Source organism: Podarcis gaigeae, assembly GCF_964106915.1.
Source record: "Podarcis gaigeae genome assembly, chromosome: 8".
In the NCBI taxonomy this organism is placed as follows: Eukaryota; Metazoa; Chordata; class Lepidosauria; order Squamata; family Lacertidae; genus Podarcis; species Podarcis gaigeae.
The window spans coordinates 55,094,117-55,112,286 of record NC_139684.1 but is presented as its reverse complement, the minus strand read 5'-3'; the positions used below and the strand labels follow the sequence as shown (position 1 = coordinate 55,112,286).

At 47.4% G+C, this 18,170-nt stretch overlaps 1 protein-coding gene across 11 annotated transcripts in view; it reads left to right on the top strand.

Moving 5' to 3' along the window:
* The window catches only part of ADGRG1 (adhesion G protein-coupled receptor G1), a 48,223-nt gene that overhangs the window by 3,458 nt on the left and 26,595 nt on the right, over nt 1-18,170 (top strand). For 4 of the 11 annotated variants that reach the window (XM_083751437.1, XM_083751433.1, XM_083751431.1 and 1 more), the window contains exon 2: nt 10,360-10,468. The exons of 4 other annotated variants lie outside the window; for them this stretch is intronic. The gene's annotated coding sequence lies outside the window, so the exon portion shown is untranslated. Of the gene's footprint in view, nt 1-8,490; nt 8,510-10,244; nt 10,469-18,170 lie in introns of those variants that run through there. 3 more of the 11 variants (XM_083751432.1, XM_083751428.1, XM_083751435.1) reach the window with 2 other exon arrangements.

Here is an 18,170-nt window from a genome sequence, read left to right as displayed (position 1 = left end):
TTGGGAGGGATCCCAAACTTCATCTAGTCCAACCCTCTGCAGTGCTAGAATCATAGGTAAGGAATCTCTGGCAGATGGCCACCCAGCGTCTGCTTAAAAACGTCCAATTCCAACCAGCTGTCTTGGCAAGAGGGCCACATCTCAAGTCCGGAGTCTGAGACCATGCTATTCTGGTTAGCTGGTGCAGTGTAGTGTATTGGTTAGAGTCTTTGACTACTGCAGTGTTTCCCAACCTTGTGCCTCCAGATGTTTTTGGCCTACAACTCCCATCATCCCTGACCACTGGTCTTGCTAGCTAGGGATGATGGGAGTTGTAGGCCAAAAACATCTGGAGGCACAAGGTTGGGAAACACTGGACTACTGCATCCACACACTTAGGGCTGCGTACACACCATACATTTAAAACCCATTACTTCCCACAAACAATCCCGGGAACTGTAGTTCACCTCTCACAGAGCTACACTTCCTAGCACCCATAGCAAACTACATTTCCCAGGATTCTTTGGGGGGAATTAAATGTGCTTTAAGTGTTTGCACACAGCCTTAGATACAGGTTATGCTCAGTGACCAGTGTGGGGTGAATGTTGACATTTGTGTCTTGTGAGTCCTAGATGAACTCTAGAAGTTCTTCAGATGCAGAGGTGGTTCCTTGCTGCTCGATCATAACAGTGACTTTAAGCTGACAATATTTAGGTCACCTGAGTATCTATGAGTTTTCAAACATTTACAAAGACTGTTTTGTGGCTGTCAGCTTTCACCACCATGTGTGAGAGAGAAAAGTACACACACACTAAGTGTGGTGCATTCTAAGGACTGGATTAGAAGCGATGAGAGCAGACCCCTGAGTCAGAATTTAGTCAATTCTTTTTGAAGGGGGTGGGGTGGGTGGGGGCTTGCAAAGCACAGCTTGGTTGAACGCAAGGGCAGCTGAACTCCTTGCCTGCATCACCCCCTCCCTCCAAAAAATCGGGTTTCCACCTTGTTGAGCTCCATAATTGAAAATAATGTTTAGGTGGAGAAAAGTTATTTCAGCTCAGCTCAACTCTCCCCTCCCCCTTTCATCCACTGGTGCTGTGCTTAAAGCCCCTCTTTCCCTTCTACTTTTATAGGTATTTGCCATAACTGACCTGGGTCATGTTCCCAGCACCTCTAGTTATGCCCTCTTTCATACATTACATTGGGCAAACTATGTTTCCCCAAATGGGTACCTGCCGCTCGATACTTGAGCTCATTTGGCATCCTAAGTGATGTATATTGCATGTGTGATGTGGACCTCAGTTATGGCACAGTTAAAATGCTCAATTCTGTGTACCAACTAGGGGCTGTGCCCCTTCTCCCTTCCCACATCAACTCCTCTACCCCCACTTGCCAGCCCCCCTAACCCTCTCCCCCTTCCCTCTCCCTTCCACTGTAACCCATTGACCTTCCTCATCTCACCTCATGCTGCTGCTGCCGCCACTACCACCATGGATTTCAAGGCAGCTGCCTGAGTCAGGAGTGAGAAAGCCACCCAATCAGGTGCCTCTGAGCATTAACAGAGTGCAGGAGGGAACGGCTTGAAAGGCATGAAGGATAGATAGAAGCCTTCTTCCTCTTAGACCTTCTGCGAAGGGATGTGGTGGCAGGAAGTCCAGGTGAGCTACAGAGAATCTCTCTCCCCACTCCTTTTAGACCTTTTCCTGTGAGAAGGAGGAAAGTGGGACAGCCCAGGTGAGCTGTTCAGAGCCCCACCCCTTTAAACCTTCTCCTGTGAGGAAGATCCAAGCGGACCAGGTGAGCTGCGGAGGAAGAGGTAGGGACAGCTCCTCAGTAGCCATCCTGATCATATAAAGGTAAAGGACCCCTGACAGTTAAGTACAGTCATGAATGACTCTGGGGTTGCAGCGCTCATCACGCTCTATAGGCTGAGGGAGCTGACGTTTGTCCGCAGACAGTTTTTCCAGGTCATGTGGCCAGCATGACTATGCCGCTTCTGGCGAAACCAGAGCAGTGCATGGAAACACCATTTACCTTCCCACCAGAGTGGTACCTATTTATCTACTTGCAGTTTGTCGTGCTTTCGAACTGCTAGGTAGGCAGGAGCTGGGACCGAGCAACAGGAGCTCACCCCATTGCAGGGATTCGGACCGCTGACCTTCTGACCGGCAAGCCCTAGGCTCAGTGGTTTAGACCACAGCACTACCCACGTCCCTATCCTGATCATAAGGTAAAGGTACCCCTGCCCGTACGGGCCAGTTGTGTCCGACTCTAGGGTTGTGCGCCCATCTCACTTAAGGGGCCGGGGGCCAGCGCTGTCCGGAGACACTCCCGGGTCACGTGGCCAGCGTGACGAAGCTGCTCTGGTGAGCCAGCACCAGCGCAGCGCACGGAAACGCCGTTTACCTTCCCGCTATAAAGCGGTACCTATTTATCTACTTGGGGGTGGTTTCGAACTGCTAGGTGGGCAGGAGCTGGGACCGAACGACAGGAGCTCACCCCGCCACGGGGATTCGAACCGCCGACCATACGATCGGCAAGTCCTAGGCGCTGAGGTTCAGAGAAATGAAGAGGGCGTCTGCTCTCTGAGTCAGAAGGAAAAAATCAAAAAGTTACTGAAGACGTATGGAATGGAGAGGGCAAATGAGGTTGACACTCCCATAACTACCCAGTACAAAAATGAACCAGGAGACAAAAATATGAGAATGCAACAGCGTTTCATACTCTGTTGGGTTCTCTGTTATATTTAAGTTGCTGGACAAGACCCGACATAACTTTGGCAGTGCACATGTTAAGCCAAAGAAGTGCAGACCTGGCTCAGAGAGATTGGGTAGCACTTAAAAGAATCCTAAGATATCTGAAAGGCACAAAAGATTACAAACTGGTGCTGGATACAGGATATGATCAGCAAGTGTATGCATACGCTGATGCCAGCTGGGGGGACAGAGAAAATGGAAAGTCTACCACTGGCTATGCCATATATATTGGAAATGCCCTGGTTCAGTGGAAATCCCAGAAACAAACGTTTGTTGCCACTAGTACTTGTGAAGCAGAGTACTCAGCCATAAGCGAATGTGTGTCACAAATAGAGTGGTTTGCTTGCCTAACAAAAGAGCTTGGAATACCTTCTGAAATGCCAATCACTGTGCTAAGTGACAACATGGCTGCACAACAGCTTGCTAACCAACAGAACTTTAAGAGCAAGAGTAAACATATTGCTATAAGATACGGAAATGTGAAAAATGCTTTGTAAAGAAATGTGTTAAAGGTACAGCACTGTAACACAAAATGTAATGTGGCGGATTTGTATGCAAAATGTTTAGATGATCCTAAATTTCTAGACTTAAGAGAATTATTAGGTCTCAAGCCTTTGACTTAAGGAGGAGTGTTGGGATTCACAGGATGATGAGTAAGTCTGCATGCAATACTCTGTGAAGTGCTGGGTCAGAGTGACTTAGCAGGAATATGATTGGCTATCACCTGTTTTAAAAGGAAAGCCTGTTCAACAGTAATTAATGGTTGTGGTGGTTGTGCTGTGGTGTGGTGGTGCTGTGGTGGAGAGTATTTGTTTGCCTTAAGGAGCAGGTACTCTGTATGGACTGTTTTTGTAAATACCTGTATATAGCTCACATTAAAAAGACTGCACTGGAAAAACCTGGGACTCTGAGCGTTTCGCTAAAAGGCGTCGCGAGGAATTCGCAACAGCCACTGCCCTCCAACAATTGCCCAGCAACTCTTTGAAGGTTGTTATCATGCTGCAATTCATAGCGCCACCTATCTGTGGCCAACCAAACTGCAGCATCATGACACACTTACATTTTTTATTATATAGTAAGAGAAGATAGTCAACTGCGAAGCTTTATAGGAAGGAGAGAAGCTTTTAGCCTTTCTGAGTTGGTCAAGCTGGGCCTGGATTGTACCACTTCAGGCTGCAGGTGGGGCAGGTACATGATGACATGCACCTCGGTACAAAAAGCATTCACTTCATGTAGAAAATCGGCACCTTCTCTCTGCCATCTTATTCCTGTATGTGCAGGGAGGTGGGAGGGAGGGAGGAGGAGCATTCCTAGAGTTGGCCACCTCACTGAGAACTGGAACATAGCTTGACTGAGAGCTATAGTTTATGAAATGTGGGCCAGTGTGTCCCTCTTGTTGCAGAGGGATGAGATCCTCCAGCGGGAGACCTGACAGTTTGATGTTGGCCTTTCCTGTTCCTGTCATGAGGAGTTTCAGTACCTTCCCTAACTTTGTGCCCTCTAGATGGCACTGGGAGTTGTAGTCCAAAACAACTGGGAAATACAGCTGGCAACTGGCAGCTCATGAACTCAGTCTGGCCCCTTGAGAGATATTTCATTGATGTGCATCTTCAAACACAGCGGGTAGAGGAAGAGGTGGACAGGAGTGGACAAGAAGATGGACTTTCTGCCCCATCTTCCTTAACCCAAGTCTGTTTCCTTGCTGACTTGTACTTCAGGTTTTCCCTTCTTCACTGTGACCAGTGGGTTGAGTGGCTGACCTTTGCCTTTTCCAAGCAGCAGACGTTGACCATAATGGGTGTCAGCCACTTTGTCTGTGTGACACAAGGCATGATGTCAGCCTCATCCTCCCACACAATGTTATGTTCCGCTCCTCAGGAATGTCTCTTGAAGTTCTGGTTTGACAAGTCCAGCACTGCACTTGGCTCAGGAGAAGCTCCTACACAAGTGTGCCCTGAAGTGGCTGACATGGAGTGGGAAATGGAGCAGGGTCCATCAGCCTCCCCTTTCATTGCCTTTAGATAGGACGAGAAATGCGGTCTGTGTTCCTTTTGAAGAAGAATAGTCCCATTCGCTCCCAGAAATTGGACATTGAAGTTGGTCTCCTGTTGGTTGGTTCTTGTGTCTCTCCCCTGCAGTTTTAACCCTCTGTTTGTAGTTATTGCCTCTGATTTTGGCGAGAGCCTGCTTTACTTTTTTTGTTCATTTTGCTATTCTCAGACAGCGTGCTAGCAAGAGCATTCTTCACGCAGCTGAGATGTGGCTTCCTACTAATGCAAGAAGGTTCAGTGCACTTTGTTTCCAACTCCTAAATGCTTTTACGAGAGTGACGTGTTGGGCTTGGTGATACGGCATTTCTGTGATGTTTTTCTGTGACGCTAACAGAAAGTGTCACTTCGTTTCCTAGCAGAGCAATTTGTCACCCCAAAGAAGGAGTCCATTCACCTCAGCCCTGGGATAATGATTCATTGGCAAGGCAAAAGGTTGCCAAAATATTAAAGGATTAGCATAATAATTTCCCAGCAGTGGACAAGATTTGCTAGTGGATTGTGAGAACCAAATTTAATTAATAGATCATATCCACCCAAATTCCCCGCACCCAGAAGAGGCTGCCAACTGCACCCCTGTATGGTTTGTTGTTCTGGCTTTGCCTCCTCCCACTCAGCACTCACCAGGTGCCAAGTATGGCTTGGAGCATTCAGTAACGGCCACAAAGAGGCAACAGAATTAGTCCTAGGAGGCTGCCTCCTGTATCTCTGAGAACTGCTGTTCCGATCTTACTCCAGTTGAAGGAGATACTTCTTTTGGGTTGCAAATGAACACAGGTCCTTGGCTCCTCCGAAAGCAGACAGCCATTACATTTTAAAAGTTAGAACTTTTTGGGAGTCTGAGTGAAGCCTGTCTGCAACTGCAATTAAATAGCAGAAGTGTACTCTCTGCTATTTAAAAGTTTGGCAAAGACTCAGTCACGGCTTGATCAGCCTGGGATGGGAGCCAGTACCATGTCTGAGATGTGCGGTATCCACTGTGTGGTATTACTGATCTAAGTAGCTTCTTTCAGCATGGACCAGCCCTCCCCCAGCTGTTACCTTCCAGATGTTTTGGACTACAACTCCCATGCTGGGGGAGGTATCTGCTTGGAGAAGTCTGCTGTTACTGGTAGAAATAATTTCAGCAAGAATTAGCACTTATTAGTATCTAATGAATTGTGTTGCCCTTTGCTGTGAGCCTTCATTGTGGGCTGAATATTATAATTATGTCAGTTGTCTGCGGCAAATAAATAAATAACCGTAATCAGATATAATCAGATGCAGCAGAAAGGCCCTGCTGGATAAGGCTAAAGGGACCCCATGATGTCCGGCACCCTGTTCTCACAGTGTGGACAACCAGACACACCAAAGGAGAAGCCTGTGAGCAGGACTTGAGGGCAACAGCTTGTGAAGCACAGCCACTGGCATTCATAAGCAAGCTTCCTCTGACAGTGGAGGGAGATCATTGCCATGGCAGCCAGTAGTTACTGGTTGCCTTATCCTCCATGAAGTGAGCTGGCACCCTAGAATTCCTGCATTGCAGGGGGTTGGACTGGATGACCCTTTGGGTCCCTTCCAACTCTACAATTCTATGATTACATGCTGTGCAAGTAACCCCGCTTCTGTCTTGGTGCCTGGCAGGAAGAAAAGGGCAGTGCTCAGTTGGAGATTACGCCAATAAGTTCCTTTCTCCCAGCTGCAGTGGAGCCCTTCTGTCTGTCCTGTCTGCAGTTTCATTCTTCCTTTCTCTTCTTTGTGAGAAAAGGGGGGGGGTGCTTGCAGAGAGAGGAGCTAAGGAGTGGACCACAGTGACAGGCCTCCTGTTCATTGCAGTTACTCTGAAGAGGGGATTTTCCTCTAGGCGTTCAGTCGAGGTGAGGGAAGCAGCTCCTGCTGGGATTCCCTTTCCTGCTTCCGCCCCCCTACTGCCGCCACCGCCACTTTTCCTCTGTATCTGGTCTCTCAAGAGGGCATCCTGCTTGAGGCACTTGAGCACTTCCTTGCTGCTGCTTCCCTTCCGAAGGCTGTCAGAGAGGGCAAGTTGACAGGAGCCCAAGAGCTGCACATGCAGCCTTCCTCACCTCGCAGCTGCTGGGCAGCCACCCGTGCAGCGTGGTTTGGAGTGGGACTGGGAGTAGTGACTGCTGGTCAAGCCAGCTGGGGAATAGGGGAGGCTATGTGGTTGTTTTCTAAAATAGCTCTCCATCTAGATCCCAAACGTCGAAAAACTACTTGATCTAAAAACAAACACAGCTGCAACTTTGACACGAGAGGAAGGCACAGTCTCATATCTGTTTAGCACAGGGCTGAATGTGGCCCTCCGGTAATCTCTGTCTGGCCCTTGGGATTCTCTGTAGGCCAGACTTTGCTTTGGTTCCTTGAGTGCTTTTGCAGCCATAAAGGTTTTGTCTGCATTCAGGTAGTCTCCTCACATCTCTCTCCCTGCCTCCCCCCAGCTCCCCAATTTATTCTGCCCCCCCATCACTTGCATGCACACACTAGCACAGGCAGGCCCCACAGCTCTTGCACAGAACAAGCTGTGGCTGCAAAATGTTACATATTTGGTTGTGATCCAGGTTTTCAGCGAGCGCTTTGAAGGGAGAGGAGGGGGCGGGGAGGTCGGGATGCAGCAAGGCTGCAAACAACCATAGGGTGAGAGGGTTGCAAGAAGCCTCTCCTCCACACAGTCCTGCTAAACTGTGTGAGGATTTAAACCCAGGTCTCCCAGGTCTCCCAGGTCCTAGTCCGACACTCTAACCACTACACCACCACTGGCCTTCTGTTCCGCTTCAATTTTCTGTGAATCTCACAGGTGGGGGGGATCCCATGCTCTTCCACATGCCTGGGAGGTAAACCTGGATGCACGTCTTTTGGGGCTGCAAGTCATGTAACGCACGAGAGCATGGCGCCCTGAAACAGGTGTCTTTCAGGGCCATGCGCTTATGGGAGCCAAAACAGGACATTCCAGGAGCTAACTGGAAGCCAGGGTGGTTTCTGTAATTTCTAGGATGTTTCGTTTAAAATGGGCCAGTTGAGGAGTATGAGATCCTCAGGTCCAAATGCCACCTTCCAGGCCTCTCTGTCAGAATTCCACCCAGAATTCTACACACCTCACCAGCCCTACTTCACTGCCCCCCACATAGTCTTTGCCTGGCTGGAATATGTCCCTGAATTCTGACGATGCTTCTTGCTTGGCCTGGAAGGAGGAGAGGAAGAGCTCTCTCTGGGTGTGTGTAGAAATAACTACTACACAAGGGTAGAATTAACAGTAATTGCTCCAACTGCTTCTGTGTCTGCCTCCACCTGCCTCTGGCATGTGGCCCTCAGAATGTTGCCCAGAAGGGAGTGTGGCTCTCTGGCTGAGAAAGGATTCCCAGTCCTTGGCTTTATCTCTTGCCCCCTCTCCTAAAAGGGTGCCTGGAGCATTCCCCAGGTGGGTTTTTCCACCAGGAATGGCCACTCAGGATGCAGTTGCCAACTTCCCAGCTGCCCCTCAGAACAGCTGTCATGTGGCAAGAGCCTATGACTGTGGTCACCCAGCAAGATGAGCAACATTTGGCAGGGAGGGTGGCCCAAGTCCTGCTTGCCTTGTGGGCAAACCAGTTGTGGCCACTCCTTGGTGCAAATTGTGCACAGGTGTCTTCAAAAGTTCTCAGTCTTCTATTATAATGCTCTGTGTGCGAATCGGTTTATCCTGAAGGAGCAGTGAAGGCCGAAACAGGCGGAAAATCAAGTGAATGGCAGAAGGTAGGGACTCCCCCCCCCCCCGCCTTTTCTTCAGAAGCAGAATTTCACACTGAATATGGTATGGATTGCAAGGCGTGCTGTGGGGTCCTGAGACCCGTGGCTTTCATTTACAGCAGAAGAACTGCTGGAGAAGTTAGGAAGAACAGGCAGAGCATTCATGCCAAATTCCCTTAATTCTGTGTGCTTTTGTGACCGCTCTGCAGCTGAAGCAGAAGAACGATGGAGAGCCAAAAGTATGGTGGGCAGCCTCACTTTTTATCTTTCAACACAGAATCTCCCATTTAAATTGAACCTCTGAATTTTTCGTTAGGAGGGAAGCTGCCCTGCCCTCGTTCTCCTTACAGCAGGATTTTGTCAGTACGGAAAGTTATCTGGCTAAGGAGAGGAGTTAAGTTGTCTTCAAGCTGGGTACGAGTGTGCGGGAGGTTCCTTGACATACGTTTTCTTTTATAAAGAGAGTTTCAAGGTGGGTAAGGGAGAAAATGTAGTTGGAAACGGGATGGTGGGAGTTGCAGACCAGAATATCTGGCGGGCAGCAGGGTGGGAAAGGCTGCATTCATGGGCTCCTCCTTCAGCGATGGGCACTTCACTTTATTTCATTTGTTGGATTTGTCTTCTGCTGTTCAACTTCAAGGCAGTATATAATATAAAGGCACAAAATAGTACGCAAAAAAAAAAAATCCACAAAGACAGCAATCTCAGACAAATACCAGAAAGCAAAATACTGAATTATCAAATTGCTCTCTGTTAGGTGAAGGAGAGCGAGGGGAATCTGACAGGGACAGGCTTGTCATGCTTCAGCACTAAGATATGAGGAGAAGCTGCATTTGCCCCAAATTCCTGAGGGTTTTGGGTACTGGCATGTCTGTGGAAGCTGATCCCCTCTGGTTTTGTAACAGAGGATTGCTGGGTTGATCCTCTTGTAATGGATGTCATTGATCCTACAGATTTGCCCCTTCCTGGTGCCTGTCCAGCTCCTCTGTGTAACTCTGCCTGGGATCACACAACAGAGAGCAATTTGATAGTTTGATGCCCCATGCAAGCAGACAGTTCCTCTGACCACCTCTCCACTGGGACAGTTCTATTTTCTCTGGAAATTGCAGCACTTATAGCCCCAAACCCTAGAAGTGAATCAAAAGAGAATTATGGAGAGGAATGAGTGGGGGACCAGGGATGGGCAAACTTGTCCATTTTGGTTCTCTCTGTTTCCTAATATTAAGTCCAGTTCTCCACATTTCTGCAGCAGTTTGCTTGTTTTTTAAATCATGAAAATTCACCACCCTTTTTGTGCTAATTTATCCTAATAAACACATATTTGTAAGCAGTCTTTCCCTAATATAATGCATTTTTGTATGCTATTTTCACTGATATGTGTGTTTTCATGCACACCTCCCCTAACGCTTGCATTGCAATATTAGTAGACATTTGAATTTCCAAAGATAGTTGCATTTCCGTTCAAATTAGGTGGTTCCTAGTTTAAATGCAAACATGGTTGGATTCCTCCTCCCACCCTCATGGGCATCCTGGCCGGCCCCTGGGGCTGCCTGGGGCTTTACCTGCTGTTTCCAGAGGATTACATCATGGGAGGATAGCTCATAGGGACAGGAAGGTGGGGGAGGCAGGGTGCCATTTGCAGCGGCATTCCCCTTGCTTATCTAATCCCCTTGGGGAGCACTCAGTTCTCTCTCTGACTAAGCAGAGACTTCTTTTTATAATGTCCTATTGTTCTCTTTAGCACAGCCCGTTGCAGTAAGGGGCTGGCTGGTGTGCCTTCTAAATATACCCCAAGGCCTGCTTGGAACAGCCTGCTTAGGGTGGAGATAAGGCTGTTTGTTCTGCGTCCGTTCCAGGATGTGTGGCTGCAGAAAATAAAGAAATAGCCAAGGAGGAAGCCATGCCTGACCTTCTGAGATAAGACTGCTCCCGCCACAAGTGTGTGCCTGCGCTTCTGCTGCCAGGGTGAGTTTTGATGCATATTGGTCTGGATGCTGTTTGGTTTCTAAGAACAGGAAAGCTTCTAGAAACCACAGCGAACTGGCTGGCACAAGATATGATGTCCTCCTGTGACAGCTGCCAATGGTCTAGCTTGTGTGGTATGGCCCCAGAGGAGAGTGGCACTGGAGCAAATCTGCTGGGTGCCAGAAGGAGCCTGTTCCAAGAGCTTGGGTATACACGATTTTCATATACAGTGGTACCTCTGGTTATGTACTTGATTCGTTCTGGAGGTCTGCTCTTAACCTGAATCTGTTCTTAACCTGAAACACCACTTTAGCTAATGGGGCTCCTGCTGCCACTGCGCCGCTGGAGCACGATTTCTGTTCTCATCCTGAAGCAAAGTTCTTAACCCGAGGTACTATTTCTGGGTTAGCGGAGTCTGTAACCTGAAGTGTGTGTAACCCGAGGTACCACTGTACATGCAGAACACTTGGAACCGAACCCCTGTGTAAGATGTGGCCATATTATGCTTCCTCCTGCTGTCCTACCAGGAGCAGTGAGCATGTTTTGACTCTCTTTCTGTGGCTTTGTCCCATTGGTGCAGGAGGTTAACCCCTTCCCTGCCTTGGTGACTCACAAGGATGGAGCCTTCCTCTCCCTGCCCATCTCAGGCCAGAGTTCTCTTCCACACACCCCTGCCCTTTTGGGCTGTTTCTTGTGGTTCTCACCCATTGCGCCTTGCCCACAGGCTCCCTCCTGAGCATGGTTGGCCCAGGACACTTGGCTACCTGAAGGGGAGCCACAAGGAAGACCACCCACTCAGCTCAGGCTGGTGCTTTGAATGGCCTTGCTTGGTTCCTCCCCTTGTTTCCTGCTGCATCTCAGGACCAGCTGCCTTGGAACCCTGGCTTGGTTTTTGCACCCATCATGGATACACATTGCCTCCCACAGCCCTCCCCAACTTGATGCCATTCAGATACTGTTGGACTATGGATCCAATCAGTGCTGGCTGTGGCTGGTGGGAGTTGTAGTCCACAACTTCTGGAGGGCATCAGGTTTGGGAAGGCAAGCATATTTCAGCAGGGCAACTATAAAAGAAAGAAAAAAGTTGTTACAGGCATGATGGACCCTGCATGAAATTATTACACTTGAAAAGAGTCTAATTGAGTTTGGCTGGCAGGCAGTGCCCTGATTGCAGAGATCGACTCAAGTCCTCTTTTATGGCGACTAAACTGCAAGGACTAGTTTGTGCAGAAAAGTCCTCTTATCTGCCGAACTCTTGCCTCTTCTCCCCACCCACCTCTTTTCTCTCTTCATTTGACATTTCTGTCTCCAAATTTATGCTTTTCTTCTGGGTGAGGAGGAGCTGTTTGCTTCAGTTTCAACAGGAGTTGCTGGCTTGGGCCTTATTTGGAAGGCCAGGGATGCAAAAGGGATTAACACTGAGTCTTTGCACCATGAGCTCAGCTAGGTAGGTGCAAGCAGAGGGAATGCAAGGCTGGTTGGAGACAGGCAGAGGCAGAGGGTGGGGGGGGGGAGAGAAGCTTGTCCAAGTCCTTAGCCAGAACTTCACTTACCTGCACTAATGAGCGTCATCCACCCCAACCTGCTTCTCTTTTTCACCATGTTGAAGGAGAAGTAAAACTGGGTACTCCGCACACCACCTGAACTCCTGTAGGATGCACAGCCCAAAAGATTATTTTCCAGCTCTTCTGGGGCTTGAGCTTTTGGGTGTCTCCCCAGATTCTTAACCATTTTCTCTCATTGCTCATATATTCCACCTTCCATTGAAGTAGAACCTCAGTTGTTCTTCTGGAAAGGACTATGCCGACTTCTGAAACATCGTGGGATGGGCAACCGGTGGCCTTCCTGGTGTTGCCGGACTCCCAGCAGCCTGCATGACCAGTGATCAGGGATGACAGGAGTTGGTAGGCTTTCTGGAGGGCCTCAGGATCCTCATCTCTGCTGAACTTGGTGCAGGGCCAGCATCACTACTGCCGGTGTTGTGGTCATGTGGCTTGCTCTCAGCCACCGATTTTACATTGCTGGCGTGTAAATAGGAGCAGAAGAAGCTGCTTCCTCGAGTTGTACAGAGCATTGGCATGTCTGCAAGAGAGGGGTGCTTTGTTCCACAGAGCTGTGGCTTTCTTCTTCTGAATGCTGAGTAATGCAGTCCTGCATGCTGACTCCTGGGGAGAGTCACTGCTACATTGGCAGAAGCACTCAAGCTGCTGATGCCATTTCTTGCATGAAGCTCTTCCTTCCCATGGAGATTCACTAGAGTTCAGGGGTGCCAACTTGAATGAAATATTGCGGGGACCCGGGTAAGCCTCGCCCTGCATAATCAATCACATGATACAGGGCACACACCATTTGAATGGGAATGCCCGTCAACTTTGTGGGGGCCCAGCCCCCTCAGATATTTTATTACGGGGGCCAAAGTCCCCATGGCCCCTGGTGGTTGACTCCTGTGCTAGAGTTCAAACCTTAATCTCTTCAGGAAGCTCTGAGAGAAGACCTTCTCTTTAGTCCTAGCTAGGAGTAGTTGCCCCACTTGAATGTAAGAAATCTGATTTATGCTTAGTCAGTCTTTTGGTCCATCTGACTCAATGCTGTCTACACCAGCGGTGGGAAACCTGTGGTTCTCCAAGCATTCTGGGCTCCCAACTCCCACCTGCCCCAGCCAGCATGGCCAATGGTTAGCGATGATGGGGGTTGTGGTCCAGGAGCATCAGGAGGACCATAGGTTTCCCATCCCTGGTCCAGAAGAACATTGTTTTTTGGCCTGTTTCTTCAGCCGTGCTCCCTTGGTTTCTATTTCAGGTCACTTACAGGAAAAAGGACTGAGATAGCTGTCAAGGGGTACATGCCAAAATTCTGTGTCCAGAGTTGCAATTCCAGGACTTACTTAGAACAAGAAGTTCGTAAACATTCTCCTCTGGAGTTGCCCAATCGCCTGCTGATAACAAGATCTCTTCTCCTGAGATAGGAGAAGAGAATCACTTGCAAGGAGAGCAGCAGTGGGGGCAGGCATCCGGCCCTCCTCATGTGCTTGCAGTATTGGCACACATCCTGCAACTGTGAGGGATCACTTAAGTGGCCTTCTTGTATGTGCATTTTGAGCAATTATGGGGGGGCACATGTAGTAATGTATGTAGCAATTATGCCTGGTTGTTTTAAATTATCACTCAGTGCTTAATGCCACAGATGTGCCTACAGGGTCCCCTGGATTAAATTGTCGCAGTTTTGGTTAATTCTTCTTGATTTTTATTTATATTATTTTGTTACGCTCAGGTAATTAGTTAACTAATTAAATAGAATTTGTGTATGACTGAATGGTGAAAAACCTCTAAGCAGTTTACATAAAATATACATTAAAATTATCAATAAAAGTCAATGGCAAGTTAATCTCCCCCCAAGAAATATCAGTGATGATGATGATATAATATAATTTTATTATTTATACCCACCACTCTGGGCAACTTACAGCATATCTAAAAACATAATAAAAACATCAAGCCTTAAAAACTTCCCTCAACAGGGCTGCCTTCAGATGTGTTCTAAAAGTCAGATAGTTGTTTCTTTCCTTGACATCTGATGAGAGGGCATTCCACAAGGAGGGCGCCACTACCAAGAAGGCTCTCCACCTGGTTCTCTGTAACTTCACTTCTCACAGTGAGGGAACCAGCAGAAGACCCTTGGAGGAGAACCTCAGTGTCTGGGCTGAACGATGGGGGTGGAGACGCTCCTTCAGGTATACTGGGCCGAGGCCGTTTAGGGCTTTAAAGGCCAGCACCAAATAAAATCAAAAGTTTAAAAATATTCATTATAAAATAATACATGAAAATATATGCCAACTTTACATATCTCTAGGTGTGCTTGCCTAAACCAAAATAGTTTTTAGTCGGGGTGAAAGCTGCACAGCCTTTTCCACCCCATTTGTCGCCTGCAAAAGTCTAATTTGTTTGCCCCCACTTTAGTGCTGATGGGGAAACCCCAGCTTCTTTTTGATGTGGTTTTCACTTGTTGAATTCTGACTCTTGAGATCATTACATTGCTGGAAAGCCCTGAGAGGGGACTCCTGTTCTTCCTCAGCACCCTTCTTCCTTCCAGCCTTTGGGTTTTGTGATCCATCATGGGGCATTTAGCATGTGCCCCAAATTCAAATGGCAAGTGAGCCCATGTGATTTAGCAGTGCTCTAGAAAGCCGTGGGAAAGTAGTGGGGGAAATGGGGAAACCAGCCTCGTGACTGAAGCGTTATCGCCTGCAACCCGGTTGTGGGCACCTTTTTGACAGGGCATCACTTGCAAGTGAGAAGAAGGATTTCCAAACAACAGCATGAAGAGAGGGCATGTGAGTTCTGACAGTTAAGCGAGGGGTTTCCAAACAGCAGCAAGAAGTGAGAGCGCCTGACTTCTTGCTTGTGGAATCCTATGAACTTGAATGGATCCCCACTTGTTAAAATAAGTCGTTCCTGTTGGCTAATCTTTCCATGCATAATTTTGTCTACGTATGCTCAGTATCTTTATTTCTTATTTATGGCACAGTGTTCCTAGAGTGAAACATAATCAAATGGGCAGGGTCGCTGCCACACAGGTGCTACAGTCTGAAGTTTTGAGTGAGGAAGAGGCCAAGAAAGAGAGGTCAACAGACTCTGAGGTTATCAGTGGAAGAACACAGTTGCATAAGTGGATAGAAATCAAAGATGAACCCAAAAACCTCTAAAGAGGTGAGAAGGGAAGAGACAGTTGGGTCCAAGCTGGTGATCCACACAAGTTTGCTATTTATGGCTTTGTGAGGAATTGAGAGGCCTGTGCTTACAAACTGATGCTTAAGCAGACATCAGGATAGACAGGATGCAGTACCGAGGGAGGCAGGGATGAGACTGTGAAATCCCGCTACAGTCAAACCTTGGTTGTCAAACATAATCTGTTCCAGAAGCCTGTTCGGCTTCCAAAATGTTCAACAACCGAGGTTCGGCTTCCAGTTGGTTGCAGGAGCTTCCTGCACTCAAGCAGAAGCTGCATTGTACGTTCGGTTTCCAAAAAATGTTCAAAAATCAGAGCATTTACTTCCGGGTTATCAGTGTTTGGGAGCCGAAACGTTCCAAAACGGAGGTGTTGTTGGGTTCTTAATGTCTTAAGTAGAGAAGAAAGTGCTGTTGACTCTTTAGAAAGCAACGTGCACACCTTATAACTGGCAAATTGAGGAAACTTCTATTTTGGTCTTGATCAGAGAAAGTGAAGAGCCCAACCAAGAAGCTGGCAAGTGATATGGGTTTGCATTAACCATGGTTTCCATTGGTGCATGTGTGACATGAGATTAATCTTGCAAAGTGAGCTGGGTTCAGTTCAGGGACAGGATGGGGGAGGGAGGGAGCGCACATCTCCATGACTGACTCCCAGTTTGCTGATGCGCTTGGCAAGATGCCAGCATTGCACCTCCACTGGTCCCACAAATGAACTACATCTGGGTTGAAACAGTGCTCCAGGATTAGAAGATATACAATGAGCTTCTGATATGTTGCATGAGTGAACAGTTAAAAGACCAAGTTTTGCTTAGCAAAAAAGTGATGGTGCATTCTGAGTTGCTAATGTCTAAAGTTTCACTGACATGCTTTCATATCAAATGATTTGCATTCATTGATGGCAGTAGAGGCTTGGGAAATTCCTTCTGCCAACATTGCAGCAGCAAGAAAATTTCCCACGCCCACAAATACTCTATTTTTATGTGCCAATCAAAGTGAGAATGTCTTCTGAAATTTATGAAAAATGTGAAGTTTCATTCTGATACTGGGGTAGGGAAAGCAAGCAATAGGCTGCATTCATTACTAACATCTAGCCAATTTCTATACAGGCTCTATCACCTTGTGAAACAATGTTATGTATGATCTGCTTTTAGTTTTGCCCACAAACACCATTTTGAAGGTAGCTGTATTGAACAATGCCCCTGTTTCTCATCAAGTCAGTATTGCAAGGAGTTTATTATTCTGAGGAAGTTATCTTGGCCTTAATGAATGAGAAATGCAATCCAGCCAGATTGCTTTATGATGTGCAGGGAGTTGGACTTAATGGCCCTTGGGGGACCTTTCAACTCCATAATTCTATGATTCCCTACCAGGGATCTCAAGAAACCAAAGCTGTTGCAGTCCGGCAGACACAGATAATACAGAGAGGGATTCTTGTGGCTTCATCCTCCATCTCTAAAGCATCCTTCTTCTGAATATCTGTCAAGAAATTCTGAAAGCTCTTCTCCCAGTTGTTGACAATTACATGCAGAATAATCCTTATGGAATGGTTTCATCAACTCCTTAGTGAGCATATTTGCACATGATGTACTTTTTGATGCATGAATGCAGTGTGAGATGATCACACATCGGAGATGTGTGGTGAATAAATAGAAAGATCGAGCGGATCCAAACTCCTGCACCAATTTAAATTCCCATTCTAGCACCAGGGGGGCCAAAGACTGGGCGAAAAGGAAGGTTAGAGAACAGAGGACATCACACACCTCATGCAAACATTCATCCGCACTGTTCCAAACCTGTGCTGGAAGTCTAGTACTACTGAATGCAGTTGTTTGTTTATTTCAGGGAATGTGTGTTTTCCCCGAGTGTCAAATTGAAATATCTCGTTTCCCATCAAACTGGGTACACATTTTTGCTTTAGTTATCTGCTGTGACATAATCTGTAAACCTTGGGATGGCTCAACCATTGGTTACATAACATTTCCCACACCTGCACATCCCCTTTGGTTGATTCCCACAGGAAACTGGAAGCTTGCCAGCAAGGAGATGAATCTTAATCTCAGATGGGGGGGGAGGGATTTGATTTGGATTTGCATTTTAATGTGAATCTACCTAATTTGCACTTCCTGAAACAATTCAGAAACCAAAACACAGCAATGTTTCATATTTGCACTTCTTTGAATTTTGTGGCGCAGGCCTCCAGCCAAAAGTGTGTACGAGAATGCATATATTGATGCATTATATTAGGCAAAACTTAATATAAAAATCAATTTTAGGAGAAATGTGTTGTAAGATGCTGACAAACATTTGTGAAGATTTACTTTCTACAACAACAACATATTTATTCCCTACCCATCTGGCTGGGTTTCCCCAGCCACTCTGGACGGCTCCCAATAGAATATTAAAAACACGATAAATACATCAAACATTAAAAACTTCCCTAAACAGAGCTGCCTTCAGATGTTTTCTAAAACTCAGGTAGTTGTTTATTTCATTGACATCTGTTGGGAGGGCGTTCCACAGGGCGGGTGCCACTACCGAGAAGCCCCTCTGCTTCTCCTCACTTTTCGCAGAAGGCCCTCAGTGCTGGACCTCAGTGTCCGGACTGAATGATGAGGGTGGCGACACTTCTTCAGGTATACTGGGCCGAGGCTGTTTAGGGCTTTAAAAAGCACAAACTGCTGCAGAAATGTAGAGAGCTGAATTTGAGGTTGGAAACATAAGCAACTGCACGAAAGCTGGTTTGACAGATCTGTCCACCTTAACACTCAGCATATTAACCACTGTTGTATATTTGCACCCCAGGAAGCCGTACAGTCTTTGATCTGTCTGCAGTTCAAACGGGGTCAGGGCGGAGATAGTGGGGCCAGAATGGGAGGGGAGGCAGCCCCAAGGAACAGTGTACAAATCTTGTTCCCATTGCACTGATGTTGTCATTCCATGCACAGTCTGTATGGTTGACTCAGACTGGAACCAGA